This window comes from Hemiscyllium ocellatum, chromosome 31 (assembly GCF_020745735.1).
Source record: "Hemiscyllium ocellatum isolate sHemOce1 chromosome 31, sHemOce1.pat.X.cur, whole genome shotgun sequence".
Lineage (NCBI taxonomy): Eukaryota > Metazoa > Chordata > Chondrichthyes > Orectolobiformes > Hemiscylliidae > Hemiscyllium > Hemiscyllium ocellatum.
The window spans coordinates 20,342,164-20,357,631 of NC_083431.1; the positions used below are offsets into that span (position 1 = coordinate 20,342,164).

Below are 15,468 nucleotides of genomic sequence, written 5' to 3' on the forward strand. Positions count from 1 at the left end.
GCGGGAAGTGGAGGAGATCTCAAGGGCGGAGGAGCGGGAAGTGGAGGAGATAAGAGTGGAGTGAAGACAGAACCCCACTGGTTCTCACCTACCACCCCACCAACCTCCATATACAGCGTATCATCCGCCGCCATTTCCGCCACCTCCAAACAGACCCCACCACCAAGGATATATTTCCCTCCCCTCCCCTATCAGCGTTCCGCAAGGACCACTCCCTTCGTGACTCCCTCGTCAGATCCACACCCCCCACCAACCCAACCTCCACCCCCGGCACCTTCCCCTGCAACCGCAGGAAATGTAAAACTTGCGCCCACACCTCCACACTCACTTCCCTCCAAGGCCCCAAGGGATCCTTCCATATCCGCCACAAATTCACCTGTACCTCCACACACATCATCTATTGCATCCGCTGCACCCGATGTGGCCTCCTCTATATTGGTGAGACAGGCCGCTTACTTGCGGAACGCTTCAGAGAACACCTCTGGGCCGCCCGAACCAACCAACCCAATCACCCCGTGGCTCAACACTTTAACTCCCCCTCCCACTCCACCGAGGACATGCAGGTCCTTGGACTCCTCCACCGGCAGAACATAACAACACGACGGCTGGGGGAGGAGCGCCTCATCTTCCGCCTGGGAACCCTCCAACCACAAGGTATGAACTCAGATTTCTCCAGCTTCCTCATTTCCCCTCCCCCCACCTTGTCTCAGTCGGTTCCCTCAACTCAGCACCGCCCTCCTAACCTGCAATCCTCTTCCTGACCTCTCCGCCCCCACCCCACTCCGGCCTATCACCCTCACCTTGACCTCCTTCCACCTATCCCACCTCCATCGCCCCTCCCCCTAGTCCCTCCTCCCTACCTTTTAACTCAGCCTGCTTGGCTCTCTCTCTTATTCCTGATGAAGGGCTTATGCTCGAAACGTCGAATTCTCTATTCCTGAGATGCTGCCTAACCTGCTGTGCTTTGACCAGCAACACATTTGCAGTCTTGTACACCTGCAACATGACTTCTGTAGATGACTCTCTGAAGAAAAAGTTCAGGCAGCGTCTGTGGAGAGACAGCAAGCTAACATTTCAAATCTAAATTACTCTCTGATGAAGAATCATCTAGACTTGAAAGGTTAGTTTGCTCTCTCTCCATAGATGTTGCCTGACCCGCTGTGATCTCCAGCATTTGCTGTTTTCAGTACAGATTACAGCATCTGCAGTAATTTGTTCCTTTCTCTCCCATGTGTTTATCTACATTTTCCTGAAGTGCATGGATGTTATTCACCTGAAATACTTCAAGTGGTCACAAAGCCAACATTCAGAGTGAAGAGGCTTCCCCTGAATTCCCTATCGAACTTATGGGTGCCCATTTTATACACATTCCCACATTAGCAACATCTTCTCCTTGACACCTTTTGTCAAATCCTTCTGTAAATTTGAGGAGCTCCATCAGTTCACCTCCAAATATTTCTTCAAGAGGTAAGAACTGGTCTATCTTTCTTGATCAGTACAACCTCTGCATTCAGGTATTCTTCTACAATATCGTTTTTGGATCTTTTCCATGACTCCATAGCTTTTCTAGAACATGGAGATCTCAACTGTCCACTGCAGTCCATGTGTAGCCTTAACAATGTGATATACAAGTGTAACATAACCACTCTGCATTGGCTACGTAGAACAGTTGATCTTCCGTAATTACACCGGCACCACTCCCCACCTCTTCCTCCGCTACATTGATGACTGCATTGGCGCCACCTCATGCTCCCGCAAGGAGGTTGAGCAATTCATCAACTTCACCAACACATTCCACCCTGACCTTAAATTTACCTGGACCATCTATGACACCTCCCTCCCCTTCCTGGACCTCTCCATCTCCATTAATGACGATCGACTTGACACTGACATTTTTTACAAACCCACCAACTCCCACAGCTACCTGGATTACACCTCATCCCACCCATCTCTGCCATCCCGTATTCCCAATTCCTCCGCCTCTGCCATATCTGCTCCCAGAAGGACCAGTTCCACCACAGAACACACCAGATGGCCTCCTTCTTTAGAGACCCCAATTTCCCTTCCCACGTGGTTAAAGATGCCCTCCAACGCATTTCATCCACATCCCGCACCTCCGCCCTCAGACCACACCCCTCCAACCTTAACAAAGACGGAACGCCCCCGGTGCTCACCTTCCACCTTACAAACCTTCGCATAAACCAAATCATCTGCCGACATTTCCAACATCTCCAAACAGACCCCACTACCAGGGATATACTTCTCTCCCCACCCCTTTCCGCCTTCTGCAAAGACCGTTCCTTCCATGACTACTTGGTCAGGTTCACGCCCCCCTACATCCCACCCTCCCATCCTGGCACCTTCCCCTGCCACTGCAGGGACTGTAAAACCTGCGCCCACAACTCCTCCCTCACCTCTATTCAAGACCCTAAAGGAGCCTTCCACATCCATCAAAATTGTGCCTGCACTTCCACTAATATCATTCATTGTATCCATTGCTCCCGATGTGTTCTCCTCTACATTGGGGAGACTGAGTGCCTCCTAGCAGAGCGCTTTAGGGAACATTTCCGGGACACCTGCACCAATCAACCACACTGCCCCGTGGCCCAACATTTCAATTCCCTCTCCCACTCTGCCGAGGACATGGAGGTCCTGGGCCTCCTTCACCACCAGACGCTGCTCCCTCACCACCAGACACCTGGAGGAAGAACGCCTCATCTTCCGCCTCGGAACACTTCAACCCCAGGGCATCAATGTGGACTTTAACAGTTTCCTCATTTCCCCTTCCCCAACCTCACCCTAGTTCCAAACTTCCAGCTCAGCACTGTCCCCATGACTTGTCCGGACTTGTCCTACCTGCCTATCTCCTTTTCCACCTATCCATTCCACTCTCTCCTCCCTGACCTATCACCTTCATTCCCTCCCCTACTCACCTATTGTACTCTATGCTACTTTCTCCCCACCCCCACCCTCCTCTAGCTTATCTCGCCACGCTTCAGGCTCTCTGCCTTTATTCCTGATGAAGGGCTTTTGCTGCTCCTTGGATGCTGCCTGAACTGCTGTGCTCTTCCAGCACCACTAATCCAGAATCTGGTTTCCAGCATCTGCAGTCATTGTTTTTACCTCAGCACCTGAGTCTATTCATCTTGGACTGAACTTCAGTGCTTTACTTGCAAAAACAATGTCTTGTTTTCCGTTTTGGTAACAGAGATATACAGATATCTCCTGCATTTCGAACATTTGCTTGATTCTCATTTGCTTTTTCGAAAGACCCACTTTAGTACCTGTCTTTTGTTAACTAAAAGAGGATTTTTACTTTTACGAAAAAGCGCGTACAGTGAGAATGCCTTTCTTGGGGAACTACACTCAGCATCAAGCCACCATAGCTTTGAACTGTTCTGAGAGCATCTGCGCTTTATCTCGATTTATTTTGTGCATCCGTTAGCAGGATGTGTCCCTAGGTATCATAAAAGCTGAAGAGAGCTCATACAGCTGTTATGCTGAGCATAAAACTGGATGTAATTAAGCGTTTAAATCACGGTCAACAAAATAAAGACATTGTGCATGCGTTGAACGTGTCTGCGTCCAACATTCGTACCATTTACACACAGACAGAAAGAATCTTGAAAGCTGCTGAGCTTACTATTGGTTCTGGTGGTAACAGAGTGATCTCTTTTAGTCAGCATCCAACAATGGATATAATGGAAAGTCTCTTGCTTGACTGGATTGATGGGTGTACAAAGCATGGTGTTCCATTAAGTTATCTGATTAGATTAGATTCCCTACAGTGTGGAAACAGGCCCTTCGGCACAACAAGTCCACACCAACCCTCCGAAGAATAACCCACCCAGACCCATTTCCCTCTGACTAATGCATCTAGCACTATGGACAATTTAGCATGGCCAATTCACCTGACCTGCACATCTTTGGACTGTGGGAGGAAACAGGAGCACCCGGAGGAAACCCACGCTGACATGGGGAGAAGGTGCAATCTCTACACAGATAGTCACCTGAGGCTGGAGACAAACCTGGGTCCCTGGTGCTGTGAGGCAGCAGTGCTAACCACTGAGCCACCGTACCGCCCTGTCTTATATTTAAGGAGAAATCTGTCAGTCTTTTTGATAAACAGCAACAGATAGCACTGGACGATGGTGATGAAAGTGTTGCGAAAGTGGAATTTAAAGGTAGTCATGGGTAGTTCGATTGGTACTTGAGATGAAGGCAAATTTACAGTTTAAAGGTTACTGGAGAGAGTCCTTCGACTGATACTGAAGCTGCCGGAAAGTTCCCAGAAGAACTGGAGAAAATAATTACAGAAGGTGGTTATTCGCATAAGCAAGTGTTTAAGTGTGACAAAGCTGGAATTTATTGCAAAAAATTGCTGAGCAAGACATTTATTTTGATAGAAGAAAAGCAGGCTAAGAGTCACAAGGCATCAAAGGACAGGTTTACCCTTATGCCTATTATTAATGCCATTGGTGATGCTATTCTTAGGCCTCTATTAGTGTACCATTCAGAAAATCTGAGGGCACTTAAAGATGTTGATAAGAATACACTTCCTGTTGTGTTTTGTTCACATCAAAGTGATTGGAATACCCAAGTGATTTTTTCTGAGTACATGAGTGGATACATTAGTCCTTTTGTTGAAAAATACTGTAGTGAAAATAACCTCAATAATAGGTGTGTTGTGCTGAGTATGGCGGCAACATTAGTGTTGTATTATTACGGCTGAATACAGTGTCATTGCTGTAACTGTGTGACCAAGGCCTGATAGCTACAATTAAGACTTACTATACGCAAAATGTGATGCATTTTATTGTAATTGCCTATAACAGATGGCAACTCTAAAGCATCTTTGCAAGAGATCTGGAAAGTGCTTTCGACAGGCTAAGTCTCAATGAGAAATGGCTTTTGGAGAAAACTGTGGCTCGAAACAGTGAATGATTTTAAAAGCTTCAAACCAACAACAATAAATACAGCAATGGTGATTTTGGCTAAGGAGGCCGAGTTTGTGGAATTTGACGAAGATGATGTTGAAGAGGTTTTGGCATCCCATGACCAAGAATTGACAGATGAAGAACTGATGCAATTGCAAAACAAAAGAATATGAATCAAAACCAAATGCAATAGCAAAAGTGGAACTGAACGTGAAGCACTTGTGTTGAGATTTTCACTACAATCGACAGTGCTGCAATGACTGCGGAAAAGTATGACTTTAATGTTGAAAGGGCATGTCGGTTTACAGCAGGTTCGCAGGATGTTTTGAGTGCCATCAGAGAATTGGATGATAGAAAAATGCATGAGGCTAAGCAGTCAAGCATACTGTTGTATTTCAAGTTTTCCACATCAGCTACAGCAGGTGATGAACTTCGATCTTCGACATCGAGGCAGGCAGACATTGAAGAAAGTGTAGAAATTAGTGGCCCGCCTGTCCTGATGGATTCAGACAACGATGGAATGTTAATAAATGACCCTCTTCCTCTCTCTCCCAAACCCCACCAACCCAACCTCTGAAGGCATTTACTATATGTTAATTTTAGTTTAGGTTTTGTGTTATTTGGTTCTTTTTGGGTCTGGGAACACAAAATCTTTTTCAATATAATTTAATGGTAATTGCCTCTTTGCTTTACGCCATTTTGGCTGATGAACAGTTTCACAGGAATGCTCTACTTTCAGATAGCAGGGGACACCTGTAAGTAGACAATGTTGACAGACTACCCTGAGGATTCTGATACTCCGAAAAAGGAAATGATCAATATCAGCACACGTGAGAAAGAAACAAATTTCACTGTTTGGTTTATTAATGCTGGAACCAACTGAACTGTCTCGCTAAAAACCGAATGCTTTGCCCAAGGCCAACCTTGCAACACAATGTTAACAGAAAAGATCTGGAGTTCATGAAAGAAAGCAATTGTGCAAAGGAGTCTTCAGCCCATTAGGGTGAGCTTAAAAATATTTATTTAGCATCATTCAACACTGCAAAGCATCCCAAATTGCTTTACAGCCAATGAATTAATGCCTGGTGTAAATCTCAGACCTGCTACAGCCAATTTGCGCACACCAAGTTCCCCCAAACAGCGATGTGATAAAGACCAGATGATTCATTTTAGTGATTTCAGTTGAGAGATGAATATTGACCAAAAGCCCTCTCTTCTGCAAAACAGTGCAACTGGAACTTTTACATCAACATTTCTCACCCAAAGGACAGCACCTTTGGCAATGCAGCACTCCCTCAGCACTGCACTTTGTTTTTGGGTCTTTGCAGCTGGGATTTGACAACCTCTGACTCAGCAACAGGAGTGTTACTAACTGAGGCATAGCTGACACAGTACAGTGCCACTTGAGGGGCTGTTGCTGAGGAGGAGACAGTCTGGGATAAAACGGGAACTTGACAATTCCCAAAATCAAGTACTTCAATCGACTGAGTTACACAGGCTTGACAAAAAAGTCATGTAAAAGGAAGCTCAGATGCAGAAAATAGACATGCAGCATTTATAAAATATTAAACCTGAGAAAGATGGTTCACCTACAACTGGTGGCAATGAAAGTCACTGTGGCTTTCAAATTTTATGCTACAGGCACAATGGAGAAGTTTTATGTGTAATGAAATATCTCCTGCCCTTTATCCCTGTACCCGTACTATCCTAAGCCTTTCTGTAATAGACCAATGATACCTCTCACGTATGTGGGGATTAGGATAAAGTGATTTAATCTCATCAAGGATTGACATTTTAGTGCAATAGTCAGGGAGTGCTGCACGGTCAGAGATGCCACTTTTCAAATATTGAATCAATACCTACCTACCCTCACGTGGACGTGAAAGATGTCTTGACACTGTCTGTAAGAGTGGACAGGTTTGCCTTGCATTCAGGCCACTCGGCACATATTAGTTGATCAGTGATCACTCAGTTGTTTGCAAAATATTTAGCAGACAGTGTGGTTGTCACATTTTGCTCTGTATCACTATTTTTAAAAAGTAACTTTGGCTGTGAAGCCACTTAGGGCATTGTGAGTTAGAAAGTGTTTTGTAATACAAGTTCTTTCATTTAGTATGTACAGTGTGAATTTCCTCAGGATTATTCCCAACTGACCATTGCAATTGGCAGAGGTCCTGGATCAACCGGGAATCTGGGTTTCCACCATTCTTTGCCTAATGTTACAGCATCCAAACAGGAAGAACCTGCAAAAAAATTCCAGATTATATCTTACCCTCCCTCTTCCCATTATGGTACTTCTTTACTCAATTTAGCAGATTGATGCTGTGTTAGCGCAGATGTAATGTCATTTATATTCTTGTCAATATTTACAATCATTTTTTTCATGTCCTCACATTGTTCATAATAGTATTCAATAAGAACTTGCATTTATATACAGCACTTAATGTAGTAAAACATTACAGAACATATCCATTAGAAAATATGACACTGTGTCACTTAAGGAGATATTAGGGCTAATGACCAAAAGCTTGGTTAAAGCGAGGTTTTAAGTAGCAACTTAAAGGAGGTAGGAATTAAAGTGGGGAGTTGGAGAGATTTATGAATAGAATTACACAACATTGGGTTGAGACAGCTGAACACACAGTCAACAATGGTAGAGCAATTTAAATCAGGGATATTCAGGAGGCCAGAATTGGAGGCGTGTAAACATGTTGGAGGTTTGTGAGACACCAGAAAACAGCAGAGATAGAGAAAAGTGAACCAAGTTGAGTTAATGCTTAGTCATGTATTACTTTACATCAGCAATAATATGGCTGATGTGTGAATGGGCCTTCAAAGACCTAGGCAGAGGTTTGGATGACTGTAAGTTTGCGGAGAGTAGAACAAAAGATCATCGATATAGTGCTGTAAATAGACAAATCTAAAGTTGGTAACAGATATGGATGAGAGACAAGCTGGGGCCAAATCAGGTGATGTTACAAAAGGTGAAAATATACAATTTTAGCCATGACATGGATTTGAGTGGTCAGATACTCAGGCCCACATGACCCTTTGTTTTTGAATTGTTGAGATGATTAAAGGGAACTCTACTTAATATGAACTATTAGGACAATCTAACAGCAGAGACTCAGAGATTTGTCCCAAAGCTTCAGCTGAGGTTAGTTAATAGCAACCGTAAGTCTCAGACTGTTAGTTTATGCCCTACCCCAGGTGCCCCAGGCCTTATCTGCACTATTAGAAATGGAATAAAAGACTGGAGTACAAGAACAAGGAAATCTTACAATTATATGGGGTTTGTTGACATCACAGGGAGACTGGTTAGCAAAGTTAGATCTCATGGAATACAGGGAGAACTAGCCAATTGGATACAGAACTGGCTTAAAGGTAAAAGACAGAGGGAGGTGGTGGAGGGTTGTTTTTCAGATTGGAGGCCTGTAACCAGTGGAGTGCCACAAGGATCGGTGCTGGGTCCACTACTTTCAGTCATTTACATAAATGATTTGGATGTGAGCATAAGAGGTATAGTCAGTCAGTTTGCAGATGACACCAAAATTGGAGGTGTAGTGGACAGCGAAGAAGGGTACCTCAGATTACAACAGGATCATGGTCAGATGGGCCAATGGGCTGAGACGTGGCAGATGGAGTTTAAATTTAGATAACTGTGAGGTACTGCATTTTGGGAAAGCAAATCTTAACAGGACTTATACCCTTAATGGTAAGGTCCTAGGGAGTGTTGCTGAACAAAGAGACCTTGGAATGCAGGTTCATAGCTCCTTGAAAGTGGAGTCGCAGGTAGATAGGTTAGTGAAATCGGTGTTTGGTATGCTTTCCTTTATTAGTCAGAGTATTGAGTACAGGAGTTGGGAGGTCATGTTCCAGCTGTAAGGGACATTGGTTAGGCTACTTTTGGAATATTATGTGAAATTCTGGTCTCCTTTCTATCTGAAGGATGTTGTGAAACTTGAAAAGGTTCAGAAAAGACTTACAAGGATGTTGCCAGGGTTGGAGGATTTAAGCTGTCGAGGGGTTGAATAGGCTGGGGCTGTTTTCCCTGGAACATCGGAGGCTGAGGGGTGACCTTATAGAGGTTTATAAAATCATGAGGGGCATGGATAGGGTAAATAGGCAAAGTCTTTTCCCTGAGGTGAGGGAGTTCAGAACTAGAGGGCATAGGTTTAGGGTGAGAGGGAAAAGATATAAAAGAGACCTAAGGGACAACTTTTTCACACAGAGGGTGGTGCATGCATGCAGTGGGCTGCCAGAGGAAGTGCTGGAGGCTGGTATAATTCCAACATTTAAAAGGCATCTGGATGGGTATATGAATAGGAAGGGTTTTATGGGCTGGATGCAGGCAAGTGGGACAAGATTAGGTTGGGATATCTGGTCGGCATGGACGAGTTGGACTGAAGGGTTTGTTTCCATACTGTACATCTCTATGACTCTATCTGAAATACTCAACGCAGTTCTGGTCTCCATAATCATGGAAGAATATACACACCTTGGAGACCGTACAGTAAGGTTCAGTAGACTAGTCCTTTGACTGAGGGGGCTGACCTGAGATGAGAGGATGTTGACAGTTTTTGTCTCCTGACCATTGGAATGTTATATGTGCAATAGGAGGGTAGCAAGGGTTACTAGACCAATTCCTGAAATGGCAGGTTTGTCGTACAAGGAGAGATTGTATTAACCGGGCTGGTCTTTACTGGATTTTAGAAGACTGAATTTTAGAAGATTTTAGAGACGGGATGTCATTGATGCAAATAAAGTTTTAACAGGGCTGGACAAACAGGATACAGCACCAAGATTATCTCAGCCAAAGAGTCCAGAACAAGAGGGCCATGGTCTCAGGAACATGTAGTCAGCCATTTCAGATTGGGTTGAGAAGAAATGTCTTCATTCAGAGGGCGAGAACCTGTAGATTTCTCAACTACAGAAAGATGGGGAGCCCAAGTCACGAAACACATTTAAGAAAGGAATAGTTGGATTTCTGGACTCAAAAGGTTTCAAGGAGGAGAGAGAGAGAGAGAGAGAGAGAGAATATTGTTGAGCCAAAGGATCAGCTATAATCAGTGGATAACAGAATGGGCCTGATAGGCCGAATGGCCTACTTCTTATTTTCTAAATTTCTAAATTGTGCCCCATAGTTTATTGACTTCCGAAGAAAGAAGTGATCTCACAGATACATCCAAGATTCTGAGGGGCTTGACAGGGTGGACACAGACACACACAAACGTTCTCTCTGCTGGTTGAAATCACAGGACAGTGTCTCACGATAAGGGGCCAATCATTTAGATTACTTACAGTGTGGAAACAGGCCCTTTGGCCCAACAAGTCCACACTGACCTGCCGAAGCACAACCCACCCATACATTTACCCCTTACCTAACACTATGGGCAATTTAGCATGGCCAATTCACCTAACCCGCACATCTTTGGATTTAGGTCTCAGATGACAAATGTGTTCACTTTGGGATCTGGAGTCTTTGGAATTCTCTACCTCAGGGAATCAAGGGGAGTGTGGGGAGGTGGCAAACAGGTTCGGGCAAATCAGCATGATTTTGAATGGTGGGAATAATTTTGACAATCCTACTCCTATGGATGAGACATTGACACCTAGACCTTTGTCTGTGTTGCGGTTCTGTTCGCCGAGCTAGGAATTTGTGTTGTAGATGTTTCATCCCCTGTCTAGGTGACATCCTCAGTGTTTGGGAGCCTCCTGTGAAGTGCTTCTGTGATGTTTCCTCCGGCATTTATAGTGGCTTGTCCCTGCCGCTTCCGGTTGTCAGTTCCAGCTGTCCGCTGCAGTGGTCAGTATATTGGGTCCAGGTTGATGTGCTTATTGGTAGAATCCGTGGATGAATGTCATGCCTCTAGGAATTCCCTGGCTGTTCTCTGTTTCGCTTGTCCTATAATAGTAGTGTTGTTTCAGTTGAACTCATGTTGCTTGTCATCTGTGTGTGTGGCTACTAAGGATAGCTGGTCATGTCGTTTCATGGCTAGTTGGTGTTCATGGATGCGGGTTGTTAGCTGTCTTCCTGTTTGTCCTATGTAGTGTTTTGTACAGTCCTTGCATGGGATTTTGTACACTACATTGGTTTTGCTCATGCTGGGTATCGGGTCCTTTGTCCTAGTGAGTTGTTGTCTGAGAGTGGCTGTTGGTTTGTGTGCTGTTATGAGTCCTCGTGGTCGCAGTAGTCTGGCTGTCAGTTCGGAAATGCTCTTGATGTATGGTAGTGTGGCTAGTCCTTTGGGTTGCGGCATGTCCTCGTTCCGTTGTCTTTCCCTTAGGCATCTGTTGATGAAATTGCGTGGGTATCCATTTTTGGCAAATACATTGTATAGGTGTTCTTCTCCCTCTTTTTGCAGTTCTGGTGTACTGCAGTGTGTTGTGGCCCTTTTGAATATTGTCTTGATGCAACTTCTTTTGTGTGTGTTGGGGTGGTTGCTTTCGTAGTTCAGGACTTGGTCTGTGTGTGGGGCTTTCCTGTATACCTTTGTGGTGAATTCTCCGTTCAGTGTTCTCCCAGACTTTGAACCTTTGTCTATTCCAGTGATTTAAATATTAAAAATCTACACTTTATTCAAAAGAACCTCTGAATCAACTTCCAAAATAACACCGAAAGATCACGGAGTTGAAGCAATTGTTAACTTTGCCACAGTCCACAGATACTGACTGAACTTCTTTAAAAATTCAGTAACAGGATGTGGGCCTTGCCAGACCAGCATTTATTGCCCGTCCCTAATTGCCCAGAGGACAGTTAAGAGTCAACCACATTGCTGTCAGTCTGGAGTCATATGTAAACAAAGCCAGGTTAAGAATATTGGATTGCCTCCCTAAAACACATTAGTCAACCAGAGGATGAGTTTTTCCTGACAATCAGCAATGGCTTCACAGTCATCATTACCAGATTATTGATTACACATTCCAACATCTGCCAAGGTGGGCTTTGGCCTGGGTCTCTGGATAATAGCACTAGGCCATTGCCTCCCCGTGAGTATTTTCTTCATTTTCTGTTTCCACACCACTTGTTTGCTTTCCAAAAATAACAACTGGTAATTCGTCTCATTGCTGTTGGTGACAAGTTACAGTGTGCAAAATGGCTGCTGTGACTGTGCCATTACAACAACTACATCCCATCGTCAAAACCACATGCACAAAGCGTGGATCTCTGTGTGTGAGTACGAGAGGTTTTGAGGCTGACTCTTTCCCCGCCAGCTCAAGCAGCTTTGAGCAACACAACTTTAGACAATGGTACATGGAATACATTCCGGAGACGTTGATCTTACAAATCTCTGTTCAACCAGTCACTTCTTCCAGAAGGGTCGCCTCATTTCACCGTCAAAAGGTCAGGTTTGGACCCTTGACCTTGACGGGACGGGTTGAAAAACAACTTCACAGATCACAATGAAGTTAGGCTCAAACATCATTCACCACTGGGCTGGTTCACAGCGTTACACAGTGGGGATGGTGAATACAGTTTATCATCACTTTCTAGTTAAATTCACTTCAAGCAATTTAATTGGGAATCAGTTGTATTCTCCTTTTTAAAAAAAAAACGAAATCCTGAACAAAATATTGAGTGAATTCCACATAAAAAACTCGAAGATGACTGTACAGTAGAGAATGGTTCTTGTGACAAATTTCGCGTCAGTAGACATTCTGCTGTCACTTCAGGCTAGTTGAGATTTTTTTTGTTTTCCTTTTAATGAAGCGTGCGTGGAGTTTGGGAATAGAAGCAGCCACCTGTATTTATTCCTAAGGTAGGGTGAGGTAAGTATTTTAATCCATTCTGAGAGAGAGACAGACAGAGAAAGGTGGGTGGGGGGAGGGAAGGAGGGAGCGCTGTCCCGTTTACCCCAGAGTTGACACAGTCGCTGTTCACAGAGACTAACAGCTGGCTGCTGACTGACGCGTTGTCTGGGTCTGTCGCTGAAAAAAAATGAACAAAACAGCGACACACACTATCAAACCAGTACAGGGGTGACAAATGGGAAAAGCCCCCCCGAAACAGGAGGGCTCAGGGTTCGGGTTCCTGGTGGTGGGAGCCAATTAACTCCATACAGCAGCAACAACAAAAAAATCATTTGGAACGACTCGCCCATATCACTCCGGGTGAAAGCGCCGCTTCCCCTCAGTCAGGCTCAGGAGAAGTCAGTTTCCAAATATAGAGAAAAAAACACACACTCCTGTAATCGCAGAGATCCGGAACAACGGTTCACGTTACAAGAGGGAAAGCACACGGCATTTGGTGTCTGAGATTTTAAAACCATCCTTAAATTGGCAGGTTTAGTTCGATCTTTGCCTGAAGAGAATTGAATAGGGTGAGATATGGACGTGTGCTACGAGGTCACTGCAGGAGGATTGAGTACCAAGGGATGGTGGTGGGGGGGGGGGAAGAGATATTACAACGGATGGGGTGTAAAATAGAGATTGCACTTACCAAAGTGAGAGGGAGAAGTAGCGGTCCGTAGAAATGTAAGAAAGGGTTTGGTCCAGGAACTGTACCCAGCCGCAGAGTGGAGACAGCGGGCGGAAAGTGACGAAGGGTCTCGGCTGACAGGAGCCGGAGAGTAAAATATGCAGAGGGCGTGAGGGAGCCAAGTGGTGTGTGAGTGAGACAGACAGACAGAGAGAGCTAACCGAGCTAGAAGGAGGCAGAACAACTGATTCAAATCCTATCGCACCAGGTTAAACATGCCCATAATTAAACAAAGGGACTTCTGTCCCAAAACAAACCAGAAACTCCCCCCTCCCCAACATGGGTTTGACATAATCGGGGAGGGGAACAGGAAAGTAGGCGAAGCTGAATATTTCCACCAAAACTGCAGTAATACTGCGCAGATTCTCGGACGAAAGGCTGACACTTGCCTTTCAATTTAATTCAAATTTAGGAAGTCAGGTGCCTTCAGTATTCTCACTCAGGCGGCAGTCACTCAGAGCGGCAATGTTTGCTTTTTTAAAAAAAAAGAAACAACCAAATTAAAGGCAGGACGTTTGAAAGTGCAAAGTCATTGTATAGAGGGGCGTGCGAGAAGGGATCTCAGTGGCTGGGTCTGAAACACTGATAAAGGGGTGAGTTTGCAGCTGTCTCTGTTTAGGGAGCGATAAGGAGAAAGTAGGATTTCGGTGTTTCACCTTCATTTTGAACCCTATTGTCAAGGAAGGTACAATGCAGTAACTCTCCCCACTCTATTGTGTTCTTGTTGTTACAGGGAGGAGGTGCGAGCTGCTCAAGGCATTTCAGGGTGTTTTCACTCGTTTGATTTGTTCCAAATTTAATTCATTTCAAAAATTCGAATCCTTCGGATGAGAGATTTTTAAAAAAATATAAAATAGAAGCCAGCAAATTCCAGTTCAAATAACCTATGCTTAAAATAAGGTCCAGAACATGAAATAGTCAGTTTCCCCACTTAGATTTTTTTAGATTTGATTCCCCACAGAGTGGAAACAGTCCCTTCCACCCAACAAGTCCACACCGACCATCTGAAGAGTAACCCACCCAGACCCATTTCCCTCTGACTAATGCAGCAAACACTATGGGCAGTTTAGCATGGCCAATTCACATCTTTGGATTGTGAGAGGAAACCAGAGCACCTGGAGGAAACCCATGCAGACATGGGGAGAATGTGCAAACTCCACACAGACAGTCGAGCAAAGCTGGAATCGAACCTGTGACCCTGGTGCTGTGAAGCCACTGTGCCACCCAAGAAATTGAACCTAACATGATCTGAACACGCAACTTTCTGATCGGGAGTCAGACACGAGAAAATTAAAGTTATCCATCCCCATGAGCTATGATCAGAAGAGAAGTTGAGTATTAGCATTGATCTCCTCAAATGGTGGCGCAGACATTTCAACTCCCTCATCCACTCGCGAACATGCAGGTCCTGGGCCTTCTCCACCACCACTCCCTCACCACCCAACGCCTGGAGGAAAAACGCCTCATCTTCTGCCTCAGAACACTTCAACACCGGACATCAATGTGGACTTCACCAGTTTGCTCATTTCCCCTCCTCCATCTTGCCCCAGTTCCAACCTTCCAGCTCAGCAATGCCCTCATGACCCATCCCACCTGTCAATCTTCCTTCCCACCTATCGGCTCCACCCTCCTCTACAACCTATCACCATTACCCCCACCTATTGCAATCTCAGCTATCTTCCCCTCAGCCCCATTCCCTCCCAATTGCCTCTCCACCCCAAGGCTCCCAGCCTCACTCCTGATGAAGGGCCTTTGCCCAAAATATGGACTTTCCTGCTTCTTGGATGCTGCCTGACCTGCTGTGATTTTCCAGAACCGCTCTAATCTTGACTCTAATCTCCAGCAACTGCAGTACCCACTTTCACCTAGACTCCTCTTTTGCTCCAACTCTTATGGTCTTTCATCTTCTTTGTAAATATTCTTCCTCTACACCTTCTGGCACGGATGTAGAATTAATATTTTTTTTCCATCAGAGCTGTCAAACTTCCATTTTGTGGGACTAACTGATTCCATCCAGTGTCACCAATTGTCGGGATGAAGAATTCCCCCAGT

General features: G+C 44.9%; 1 protein-coding gene across 2 annotated transcripts in view; it reads right to left on the bottom strand.

The window, feature by feature from the left end:
• The window catches only part of LOC132830295 (coronin-6-like), a 241,913-nt gene extending 228,389 nt beyond the window's left edge, over window positions 1-13,524 (bottom strand). Inside the window, exon 1 of one of the 2 annotated variants that reach the window (XM_060847872.1) lies at window positions 13,378-13,524. The gene's annotated coding sequence lies outside the window, so the exon portion shown is untranslated. The remainder of the gene's footprint in view (window positions 1-13,377) is intronic. The other variant, XM_060847871.1, reaches the window with a different exon arrangement.
• Window positions 13,525-15,468: the final 1,944 nt, after the last annotated feature.